An 11,718-nucleotide genomic window follows, 5' to 3' on the forward strand; every position below is an offset into this window, starting at 1 on the left:
ATATAAAAATGTTCATTAACATAGTCTGTGATCATGAAATATTAGAAACAACTTTTAAAAAGTTAAAAAATTGTAGAATGGTTAAATATCTTTTTCTTTTTTTTTTTAAGCAGAGCAGTGCCCTTGCTGGGTGGTCAGTTGGTCATCGCGTGCACCACAAGGCTGTGGGTTCAGTTCCAGTCTGGGCACATACCTAGGTTGCAAGTTTAATCCCCATTGCCTAAGGGAGGCAATTGATTGATATTTCTCTCACATCTATGTTTCTCTCTCTCGCTCTCTATAGTCCTCCCTCTCTTTCTAAAATCAATAAAAACATATCCTCCGTTGAGGAAAAAAGAAAAAAAAAGCAGATAAGTATTCTCTGTCATGAAAAGGTGCTCATGTTTTTTAAGTGAAAAGGCAAACTGCTGAAATAGAAGGGTGGGCAATAGCAGGTTTACAGTTGTAATACAAATAATATAATAATAATAATACAAGAATAAGCTATTTCATGTACTCACAACTATAAACCTATTTTTGCCCACCCCTTTCTAGCCTGAAGTATATTATTACTGCATTAGCCTCACAAATTACCTATGACTATAACTAAATGATGGTAATTTTTTTAAAGGCTTGAAATAGAAATGTTTCCTGTTGGGCACAAGCACAGAAGCTGAGCCTGCTCATCCAATTGCCCTTAATGGAGATATAATAACCATCGGGATCTTTTCCAAATCCTTCGATTTTAGATGAGCTTTTTTGCAATTAGTGCAGCAGTAGCTTTTGGTTTTGAAGTCCCTGCAGCCATAAGTTTGACTTTAAGCAGCTGATTATTTCCTCCAGTAGTAGATTAGACGATTTCTTATAACCACGTGAAATTTTTGTTCAGGTTTTTGTTTTGTTTTGTTTTGTTTTGTTTTGTTTTGGGGGGGTGTAGATCTTCATTTATTCAAGGTCTTCTTGACGGCTTGCCTCAGCCAGAATTGGCTGGTAGGTTTCACCTTGTGTGACAACTTGGGACACTGGGTTGAGATCACGAGACCACATTTTGCTCAGTGGAAAAGGGCACCCTGCTCAGCTAGTGATGTCCGCTATGGAAAAAGGATGGATATTAGTGACGGCTGTGCATCTGCCATCAAGTCAGGACAGTAAAGCCCTATGTAACCTTTAAAAATCCACTAAGGTACCTACCCTTAATGTGTGGAGAAGGAAAACTCTACTTCTCCCTCTTTAAGTTTAGTGAACCTGGTTTGTGTATTTAACTGGACAAAAGACAGATGAACAGGAAGAAAGGAAAACAATTTTATTAATTTTGTATGTGCACAGGAGTGGGGGAAAGTATCACTATTTAATATATTGGCATTGCCCTGATGTCCCAGCATCATAAGAAAGAGAAATCAACAGATGTCCCACTCCCCACTGCTGCCTCTCTTGTTCTCCCTCCCTCCCATCCTCCCTCCTCCTCATAGGTCTGAATGAGGACTCTCTCATGCAGAGTTTCCACCTGTCGGTTCCTCTAAGATTGAAATTTTATGCTAAATGTTCATGTGGGGATGGCAGATCCACATGGATTCTCAAAGGGGGATGATGACTCCAAGAGAGGTGAGGACAGTGGCATGGAGCATGTCAGACAACCCTGGTCCTCACCATGTCCTAGGCCCTACGTGGTGTCCACTGAGCACCTCCTACTGAATCCTCCCAGGGGACTACAATGAAGAGCTGAGCCCAGACTTGACACTAGCGGGGGTTCAGTGAGCGAATCCATGCAACAGCCAATGCTGAACTGTCCAATCCCACCCCTTAACTCTTACTTCCTCATCTATCAGAAAGAGGAGAGGGTTCTATGATTTATTTTACTCTGTGCCATTAAAGGATATTTTTAGAAAGAAAATATAATCATGTGGCCATAATGACCTCTTCCGCACTTGGGGGGTAGGGGAAAAGAGAGAGGGAGAAGTTCTCTGGTATCTTTCATAAGAGCACTAATCCGATCATGAGGCCCCACTCACATGACTGTATCTAACCCCAATTACTTCCCAAAGGCCCCCATTACGTTGTGGGTTAGGGCTTTAGCGTATACATTTTGGGTAACACAAATATTCAGTCCATACCACTGAGCAAATTAGTGAAACTGTGAGTCTTAGTTCCTTCCTGGAACTCATTATACCTACCTAGAAGGGTCTTGAGAGGATTAAATAAATTTTAATGTACATGTATAAATCTGCTTAGGCTGAGTTATCCTATGGAAACAAATGACTCCCAGAGATCAACGGCTTACAACATCCAAGGGTACTTGTTCATGTTCACATCCTCAGCATGTCAGCTGTGCTCTGCTCCAAATCTTTATTCCAAGAGCAATACTGAAGAAGTGGCTTCTGTCTGGGACAGGCAGGTCTCACGGCAAAGGGAATAGAGAGATGGCAGAACCTCTCAGGGGCTCTCAGAACTGCTCAGAAATGCCATCACTTGCATTCACATTTCAACAGCCAAAGCAAGTCATGGCCAAGCTAATGCAAAGTACAGTCCTTCCATAGGGACAGGCCAAATAAATATTTTAGCAATCATACAATCTATCACAGTATATAAAAGTATAACCAGTAACTGCTAGTGTCCTTCCCTACTGATCCTGCTGAGGAAGACAGTGGTAGAGCATGCCAAGGCAGTGTAAAGCCATAGTTAGCAGTCTAGATTCTGGAGATGACTGCCTGAGTTTGAATCCGGACTCTGCCATTTTCCAGCTGTATGACTCTGGGCAAGTTTATTTAACTTCTGTGCCTCAATATCCTCCTCTGTAAAATAGGAATAATAACAGTATCTATGCCACAGAGCTGTGGATTAAGTTAGTTCATGTATGTAAAGTGTTTAGAGCAGTGCATGGCGTATAGTAAACCCTATATAATTAACTACTGCTACGGCTGCTGTTGTTATTACTGAAGAAGCCTGGCTTGAAGTCAAAACTTGATTTAAAATTCCAGCTTATTGCCCTAACCAGTTTGGCTCAGTGGATAGAGCATCGGCCTGCGGACTGATGGGTCCCAGGTTCGATTCCGGTCAAGGGCATGTACCTTGGTTGCGGGCACATTCCCAGTAGGGGGTGTGCAGGAGACAGTTCATAGATGTTTCTCTATCATTGATGTTTCTAACTCTCTGTCCCCTCTCCCTTCCTCTCTGTAAAAAATCAATAAAATATATTTTTAAAAAAATAAAAAATAAAATTCCAGCTTATCATTCTGTTAATGACCTTGAGCAAGTCACTTAATTTCTGAGTATTGGTTATTTTTTCATCTGTAAAATTGAAGTAGCACTCATTTCTAGAGAGGCAGTGTAGGGCATGGTCTCCGGATTTGGACTACTTGGGATCTGATTCCAACTATACCACTTTCAAGCTGTGTGAGTTGAGGCAAGTTACTTAACCCCTGTGTGCTCCAATTGCATTATCTGTAAAATCAGAATAATAATCACACCTTGTGTTCATAGGAATGTTGTGGGAGTTAAATGGTTAATATATGCAAATGTAAAAAAATATATATGTAATATATGTAAATGTGTTAGAACAGTGCCTGGCCCTGGGGAAATGACCGGTCACTGGATGGCACACGTAAGTGCTTAGTAAGTTTCACTAGTATTCTTTTCTCACAGGGCTTTGAGGATTGACTAAATAATAGGCAAGAAGGTGCTTTATATAATGTACTAGTCAAGTGTGAAGACTTAGGAATCTGCAGTGTAGACTTCTATGGCTATGTAATTAGGATTAATCAGATTACTAGGCAGCAGTAAACACTTTTAAAAGTGTATCCAGTTCAGAGTGACCCTCTTCAATGCCTCCTTGAGGTGTGAATGGGTCCCGGCTGCTATTTTTGGAGCTTGTGAATTACAGAAGCAAAAGCTGGCCCTCGGCCCTGCTTCTAGCAGGACAGAGCACTTTGCACCCTGAGATGAAAAGAGATTGCCGTCATCCTAACTGGTTCTTATCTCCAAAATAATAAAGCCGAGAATTTCCTGCAAACCTGGACGCGCTAACCAAAACCATTTCATCTCTAAGTTCTGCTATGCTGGCATTCACAGGCGCACCGTGGCCTTTGTGAAACTGACAGTCATGTGGGGAAGTTACTGTCTTCCCACCATAGCAGACATTGGTAACTGTCATAATCTTGGTGATTTGAGGTTCTATTTTAAAAGTACTTCTGTGGGTTTTTTGTTTTTGTTTTAATTTGGGAAATCTGTTCTCTTGTACTCTTTGTAAGTAAACTTTATTTTTCCTTTTCTAAATGTTTCTGTCTTGCCTAGAGTTGATTGGACTAGGGGTCACACTCAACATGGGCCAAATTCTCCCTCCATGAATGTGTATTTGTTTTTCTTTTTCAGCTTCTTAAACCAGGAAGATATGAACTGGGGAGCTGTGGAGTAACCATCTTCACCAGATACGGGACAGAGAGGTGGAGAAAGTTCAGCCTGCAGAGTGAAATAAAGCGAGGCAAGATGAAGTGGGAATCAGATAGGGATGGGGGACAGTGCTGTCACCCAGTAGCCCAACAGCCTCCACCCTAGCACACTGCTTTATTCTCTTCGTAACACTAATCACTACCTACACGTTTGTTTGTTTGTTTGTTTGTTTGTTTGTTTGTGCCTCCATTTCTACAAGAATGAATCTAAGTGCTGTGAGGGCAGGATAATTGTCTTGCCCATCTGACTCCCAGTGCCCAGATCAATGCTTGGCATATAGTGGAAATTCTATAAATACTGACTGGATAAATAAATTCTATTTAATTGTTTACAATCAAATTAAAAATCTGAGAACTTATGTCCCATTGTTTCAAAAATCTTGTTATCTGCTATGAGCTATTACAACTTTAAAAGAATTAAGAATAGTGACCAAATAATAATCTTATATGGTTAATTTGGAAGCCTGAAACTAAAAATGACAAGAGCCTGCATTCCATGAAATGGGTTGCATTATAGCATCACTTCAAGAAGGCCAAGCCTCATGGGTCATAGAGTCTGGGATGATTTCTCCCAGCCATAACTGGGGTTAAAATGATGAGTCAGCAAAAACAAACAACAAAACTGGATACCTGAGGACTTGAAGACGGAATTTAGAAACAGGATATAAATAAGTATGGGGTAAGAAGCTTACCAAAAGATATCAAAGCAAAGCATAAGATGCTATTTAAAAAAAAAAAAAAGAAAAAAGTAAACTTACATTCTGGCAGGTTTAAAAAAGTACCAAATAGTCCATTAAAAAATACTATCCTTGATAGTAAAAACTCAATAAACCCATTGAAGAAATATTTCTGATTTAAAGGGAGGAAATCTTTAAATGCCTGGAATACATCGTTGAGAGAGAAATCCACTCCTCTCACTTTCCCCTCCCCCCAAAAAAAATTCCAGAGGGGCTAAGACATAGCCCCTCACATACCTACTCAGATTTCAGGAGAAGGTAGGAGAATAATTATTAGATGATAACTAAGCATTTTCCAAAATTAAATAAAATAAAATTGAAATTTGGAGAGCACAACAAATCCCAAGCAGATCAAAAAAACCTACATCTAGGTGCACTGTAGTGCAACCACATGGCACAAAGGACCAAGGTCTTAAAAGCAGCCAGAGGTTCAGATGCTTCAATGACTGTCCTGCTTCACAGCTCTCGAGGGCTTCATTTCCCCTGGTTAGTCCCCAAATTTCCACCCAAAACTCACAGTATATATTCAAGAAAAGAATGACGTGACCAATAAGTAGAAATTTCTGGTCTCAATCACAGTGTGATGTGTCTGGCAAGAGTAAACTACTCTTGATATTTGATTTTAAAAGGGGCACTGGATGATGGAAATTTAACAGTGTTGATCCAACACTGTCCAAGAAGAAACTGTATATTCCGGGCAACTAGAGATGTGCAGCATGATGGGGCAGGATGACCTGTGCCTGGCCAGCTTTTCCTTGCAGACATGCCATTTCCCTTCCTTGGACTGGTGCCTTGAACAAGAATACCCATCAACTCCTTTTCTCAGGCTTTTAGCCTTTTCTGACTTCATCCCCAAGAAGTTTCTTTCATATACATGTGAAAAAAAATCCAACTCTACAAAGCGGCTGTGCACTTCTTCAAATCCTGACACTTAACATCTGCAAGAGCTGCTTCCTCAGGACAGCTGTTCAGAAGGTAGGAAGAACACAGCACTAAATATCTCGGAAATTTTTATTTTCCTCGCCAACATCTTTTCCAGCATTTTATTAACTAATGATAAGTGACCATTAGAAATTATTTGGCTTTCAAAAAGCAGTAAGAAAGTGGCCATTTAGAAAAAGGAGGTACATCAGGTTAGAAACATTATACAAAATGAGAATCCCATCACATGGAAATACATAACCAAAGGTTAGACTAACAAACCAAGCAGGCTCTATTCAAATGAGAGCGCTCCATTTCTTTGAGAAGAATTTTTCTTTCTCAGACTCTTCCACAAACACTTCATAATGAACAAAGAACTTATTTCTTTGTAAGCTGAGGTATGACAACATAGCTATGCTATAGTGAGAAGCTGGGATACAGTTTGACCTCTGAAACCAATTACCTTTGAGTTAGTCATTCAAGCCAGGATAGAGGAAGCTCTGGGAGGGGCAAGGCAAACCGTGACGGGAAAAGAATTGAAGGAGCCTGCCACCCATTTTACCAAAACAAGCTCCAAGGTGGTCCTCCTGCTCCCCCCACCCCACCACTTCACACAGTAGAAAAGTTTAATGAGGAAGGAGCCTATATTGCTCACCTATATATATAAAACCCTAAGAGACCGTCTCACCGTCCAACCAGTAGCTATAACACACACTGACCACCAGAGAGCAGACACTCAACACACAGGCATAGACACATGGAACAGACTGATGAATCTCAGAGGGAATGGGGGAGAGGGGAGGGCAGGAAGAGATTAACCAAAGATCTTATATGCATACTAGAGGTCCGTTGTGGGTCCCTTGACCTGGCCTGTGGGGAATTGGGTCAAAACCAGCAGTCCAACATCCCCTGAGGGGTCCCGGACTGCGAGAGGGTGCAGGCCAGGCGAAGGGACCCCACTAGTGCATGGATCCGTGCACCGAGCCTCTAGTAAAATAATACAGTCCCTTCACTTTGTTTTATTTTTTAAAGTGCAGCTCTTCAAGAATTCATTTTTTAAAAATCACCTGCAAAGAAAGAAAGAAAAAAAAGAAAGAAATGCACTTAATTCAAAAACTGACTTTTTAAAAAATTGAATTTTTCCCATCACCATTCATCCCTCTATGCCCTCTTCCACCTCCACCCTCTTCCACCTACACCCTCCCCCTCCCCTGTGCAATTACCACACTGTTGTCCATGTCCATGAGTTTTCTTTTTGCTCACCCCGCCTCCTACATTAACCACCTCCCCCCAACCCCCAGTGGTCTGCCTGCTTTCTATCTATGAGTCTGTTTTTGACTTTTAACATTCCCAGAGTAAGTGAACGACCAAGACCAAAGCCAGGTCCACAAACTCCAGAAGATCCCTGCAGCAGGGAAAGGTGTCCTAGCAGAAGGTGGCTGCCGGAAGGTCTCAGCAAAAAGGGTTCCCACTCCTTCCTCAGGCCCCTCCTCTCATCCCTGAGCTCACTGATGCCTAAAATGAATTCTGTAAGCATCCCGTGACCTCAGTATCTGTCTTACGCTGCAAAGGTGATGGGCCTGCCTCACTATTCCTCTGGGGACACGTAAGCCCTACCAGCTATTTTCCTCTCCATATAAGTGAAGAGATAACACTTTGCCCTGAGCGTAGGTTTTAATAAGGGAGCAAAGGGTACCAGGCACCAGGAGATTCGCTCTCATGCAAACAATTCGAAATAAATACCTAATAGTGACATTCATCTGACACAAATGATATGATAACATCATATATGTATAAATGTTAAGTATGTTACCATCTTCTGTGAGAAATACCAGCACACACACACCTCTTCCTCCCCCAATAAACTTTAACAAACCTTTCATAGCAGGTGAGTTCACTCTTCTGCTTACTTCCTTTTAACCCAGGTTTCTGACCCTCGTCATGTACTTGTCTGGGTTGGCAGCGCTCATTACGGTAGTATAAACCGTGAAGCTGAAAATAATGAGAGAAATGTTTATATACGCATCATTTTCCCTAGGATTCCAAAGAAGAGAAAAAATACTAAGCCCTTCCCTAACACTTGGGACCTAGGGTAAGAATACCAACAGAGGCCCATATATGTCAGAATATTTAAAATTTATAATTCAAGGGACCACACACTCAAGGTGATCGTTCCTCCTATTTTGATGACACTGTGAAAGGCCACGTTCAAATTTTAAAATCCTCAGACTCCTCAGAGTTGCATGCTGGGCACTGAGGAAGGTCCAGCCTTGACCCTCACCCCTTGCTCTGCCCTACGCTGCTGGGGAGTGGGGGGACATGTATGTGGACACCTCAGCCTTTGAATCTAGGCTTCATGCATGACCCCCAGCAAACATCCCTTGGCCACAGGATGCCCACAATGGCTGCACACCACCATCAGGAGACCACCGCCTCCCACAGAAATGAGCTAAGAATTCCCGAGTACTTGAGCCAGACTGGGTGGACAAATGCACCTGGCCCAGGAGAATCTTATATGAAGACAGGGTCAAGGATGGCCAGGGCTCAGGAATCAAGATAGGAGGCCCACTTGCTCAAATCCAAGGATGAAAGTATGATGTCATTTACTCAACATTCTGCATCATTCTGCCCAGCAGGAGACCTCAACAACCTGAGCCCAGGTGCACACACAAGGGCCTCTTCCCTTCACTCCCTTCACCTACCACTTGTGCTGGACACTAGCTGGGATGATGTTCAAAGCACCTGGAGCTGGGTTGCTCAGGAACAGGCAGAGTTAGTAGCTCTGGGCCCTACAGCTGAATCAGATACTCAGCTAAAGAAAGCACTAAGGGCATGTTTCCTGAAGCAGGACCTTGGCTGTTTATTTACCTTAGTGATAATTCTATTCTCCATCGCGGTTTTAAAATTTTCTCGCTTTTAGCCACAGCAGAGCATGGAGTTCTACTGCAGGTGAGTGTAATTTTATAGCACAGCATAGAGCTAACTTCTGTTCAGGCTTATTTCTATTAACCGCTTACAGTAAAGGGCCCGAGAGTCAGGGATCTGTGTTAATTCTGGCTCAGTGGTGATTATTCTTTTTTAAAAAATTTATTTATTGTCTAAAGTTTAGTGGTGATTATTCTTTAGATGCAGTTGCTCTTGGGCTTTCAATTACACAATAGAGAAAAATGCTACTCCATAAGCTGTTTATAATTTCTAACATTCTATTTCAACAAAACATTTCAGAGTCATTTCAACATTCACAGCCTTTAACTTAGTAACCCCACATCTGGGAATCCAGGCAAGGGAAATATTAAAAAGTTGAGGGTGCGGGGGGTGGGAGGGATAAGGTGGAGAGAGAATTGCACAAATGTGTTTACTTCAGAGCTTTAATAGAGGAAAACCTAACAACTGGAAAATGCTTAACTCAATTATACTACATTCTACTGCTATGCAGCTATTTAAAATTATAAGGGTTACTCACAGCGTGGAAATACTTTATTAAAGTAAACATAAGTATTTTATTATAATACTAATTTGAAAATATATATTCATAATTTATATAATTATTTTCAAAACTATAAGTGAATATAATAGAATCAGGGGCATAGAAAGGGAGTGGACTAACAATTCTCGGGGGAGAAAGGGGTACAGGGGGTGCGGGAAGAGACTGGACAAAAATTGTACACCTATGGATGAGGACAGTGGGGGGGGCGGTAAGGGCAGAGGGTGGGGTGGGAACCGGGTGGAGGGGAGCTATGGGGGGGAAAAAAGAGGAACAACTGTAATAATCTGAACAATAAAGGTTTATTTTTTAAAAAAAGAAAAAAAAACCTATAAGAACACAAAAACAGGCTTTTAACCCCTATCTTTTGAATGAACATGAAAAGGGCAAAATTGTGCCCTTCCAGAAAGGGTACAGCCAGTGTTGCATTTGGAGTCAGTTCCTACAGGCTGGTGAGAGCCAGCTGTTAAATACGCAGGACATTTATAAATCAATTGTACGCTTGAAATAAGTACTCCCAGGTAGGAGTACTTATACCATGGGAGCTAATAAATACTACAAATCAGGGGGGTCTTTTGTTTGTTTTTTGCTCCCCAGCAAACAGCTAGTTTACTAGCATACCACTGGGTACCACTTGTTACCCAAGTAGCTCATTTGGGTAGAGTGGTAAAATACTGACTGACTAGGTAATTTGGTTTTTCTGTATTTGGTTGTTAGAATATTGTTTCTGGAACAAACTGTTTAGCATTCATCTTTTCATCAGGCCATTTAAAAAAACACTTTAGAAAAGGTATTTTGAGATATATATTCCTACTACTGTACAAAGTAAAAAGAGTAACACCAGTTTTGAAAATGTCATTACACATAACAAACCTTAAAGCACCATATACGAGTTACTTTAGAGGCCATCAGGAAAACCCCTATTTTGTGCTTGTGTAAAAGAGGATTGTTTAAAAAAAAAAAAGCCATTGGGTATTTGAAACTAAAAACCACTTTGCAGGTTTTACCTGCATTCGCTATTTCTTGAAGAATACTATTTTGATACTCCTGTCTTGGAGAAAGCAGAAGTGAGACTGATGAGTCGGTAGGCAATGCTCGGCTGTGGGATGTACTGAGCAGAAGCTAAAACTCTGTATCGACTTGCAGATGCTTCCTCTTTATTTTAGTCAGTTAAGTCCTACCACAGAAGCAAAACAAGGTGCGAGCACTCCTCGTGAGCGGCCTCGGGTGTGGGTAAGGCCATCGACAGCACCCGAGGGGGACGATCACCGGCAGGCTGAGCTGTCCAGCCTTGCGGCGATGGTGAAGTTCAGGTCCTCCTACGAGTTTGGAGGTGGCTGCCTCTCACCTTTAACTAAGAGCTTCCTGTGGCAGTGGTGGTGACAGCCCAGTGGTTCACTTCAGAAAACGAGGTGGGTAGAGTCCCAGGCTGTGGACTGTCAAGGGCATGGGAACTTAGATACTGAGTGATCTGCGGAATGAGCCCAGGGTAGCAGAACCTCCCCAGGAAGACAAAGGGAGGCCAAAGCTGTCTCAAGTTTAGATCTTAACAGTGAAATGAAGGGGCTCCCACACAGAGTTAGGATGAAAACATCCTGTTTTTCTTTATCTTTGTTTTTCTTGGTGGACTTGTCACCTGATTATGACATACTTGTTTATCTACCTCTCCTGGGCCAGCAGAATGCCAGTCCCGTGAGAGCAGACTTTGTTTTGTTCCCTGCTGTTTCCACAGCACCTAGAAAGCTTGCTCCACAGGAGCCCTCAGATCCCTGCTGAGCCAAAGAGCACATGAGATGTGAACAGATGCCACTTACTTGTTATACACCGGAAACACCGACAAAACCTGCACAGGAGAAAATCATATTACAAAAACTGTCAGAGTGGAGAAGAAATCCATATAGGAAGAATAAAACCCTTTAACACTTCAGCCTGTCTCAGAGTGACAGTTACAGACTTCTGCATCCTTTCTCCTCCGAAACAATGACCATTCATCACATCTGTCCCTTTTTCTAACAAGCAGAAAAATGTAGGTGAAGACGGATACTTCAACCCACAGAAGCAAATTCAGAAAATGTCATCTGACTTTTTAAAAAATGTTTTCAACCAGGTAAAACTTTTATTCTAGCATTTGCTTCTACCACATCTGCTTGACTTT

At 41.8% G+C, this 11,718-nt stretch overlaps 1 protein-coding gene across 4 annotated transcripts in view; it reads right to left on the reverse strand.

Moving 5' to 3' along the window:
• PPEF2 (protein phosphatase with EF-hand domain 2) overlaps window positions 1-11,369 on the reverse strand; it is a 43,549-nt gene extending 32,180 nt beyond the window's left edge. For all 4 annotated transcript variants that reach the window (XM_023744813.1, XM_023744812.1, XM_023744815.1 and 1 more), the window contains exons 1-2: window positions 10,571-11,369; window positions 7,956-8,071 (exon numbers count right to left, since the gene is read on the reverse strand). The gene's annotated coding sequence lies outside the window, so the exon portion shown is untranslated. The remainder of the gene's footprint in view (window positions 1-7,955; window positions 8,072-10,570) is intronic.
• Window positions 11,370-11,718: the final 349 nt, after the last annotated feature.

Source organism: Myotis lucifugus, unplaced genomic scaffold (genome assembly GCF_000147115.1).
Source record: "Myotis lucifugus unplaced genomic scaffold, Myoluc2.0 scaffold_487, whole genome shotgun sequence".
Lineage (NCBI taxonomy): Eukaryota > Metazoa > Chordata > Mammalia > Chiroptera > Vespertilionidae > Myotis > Myotis lucifugus.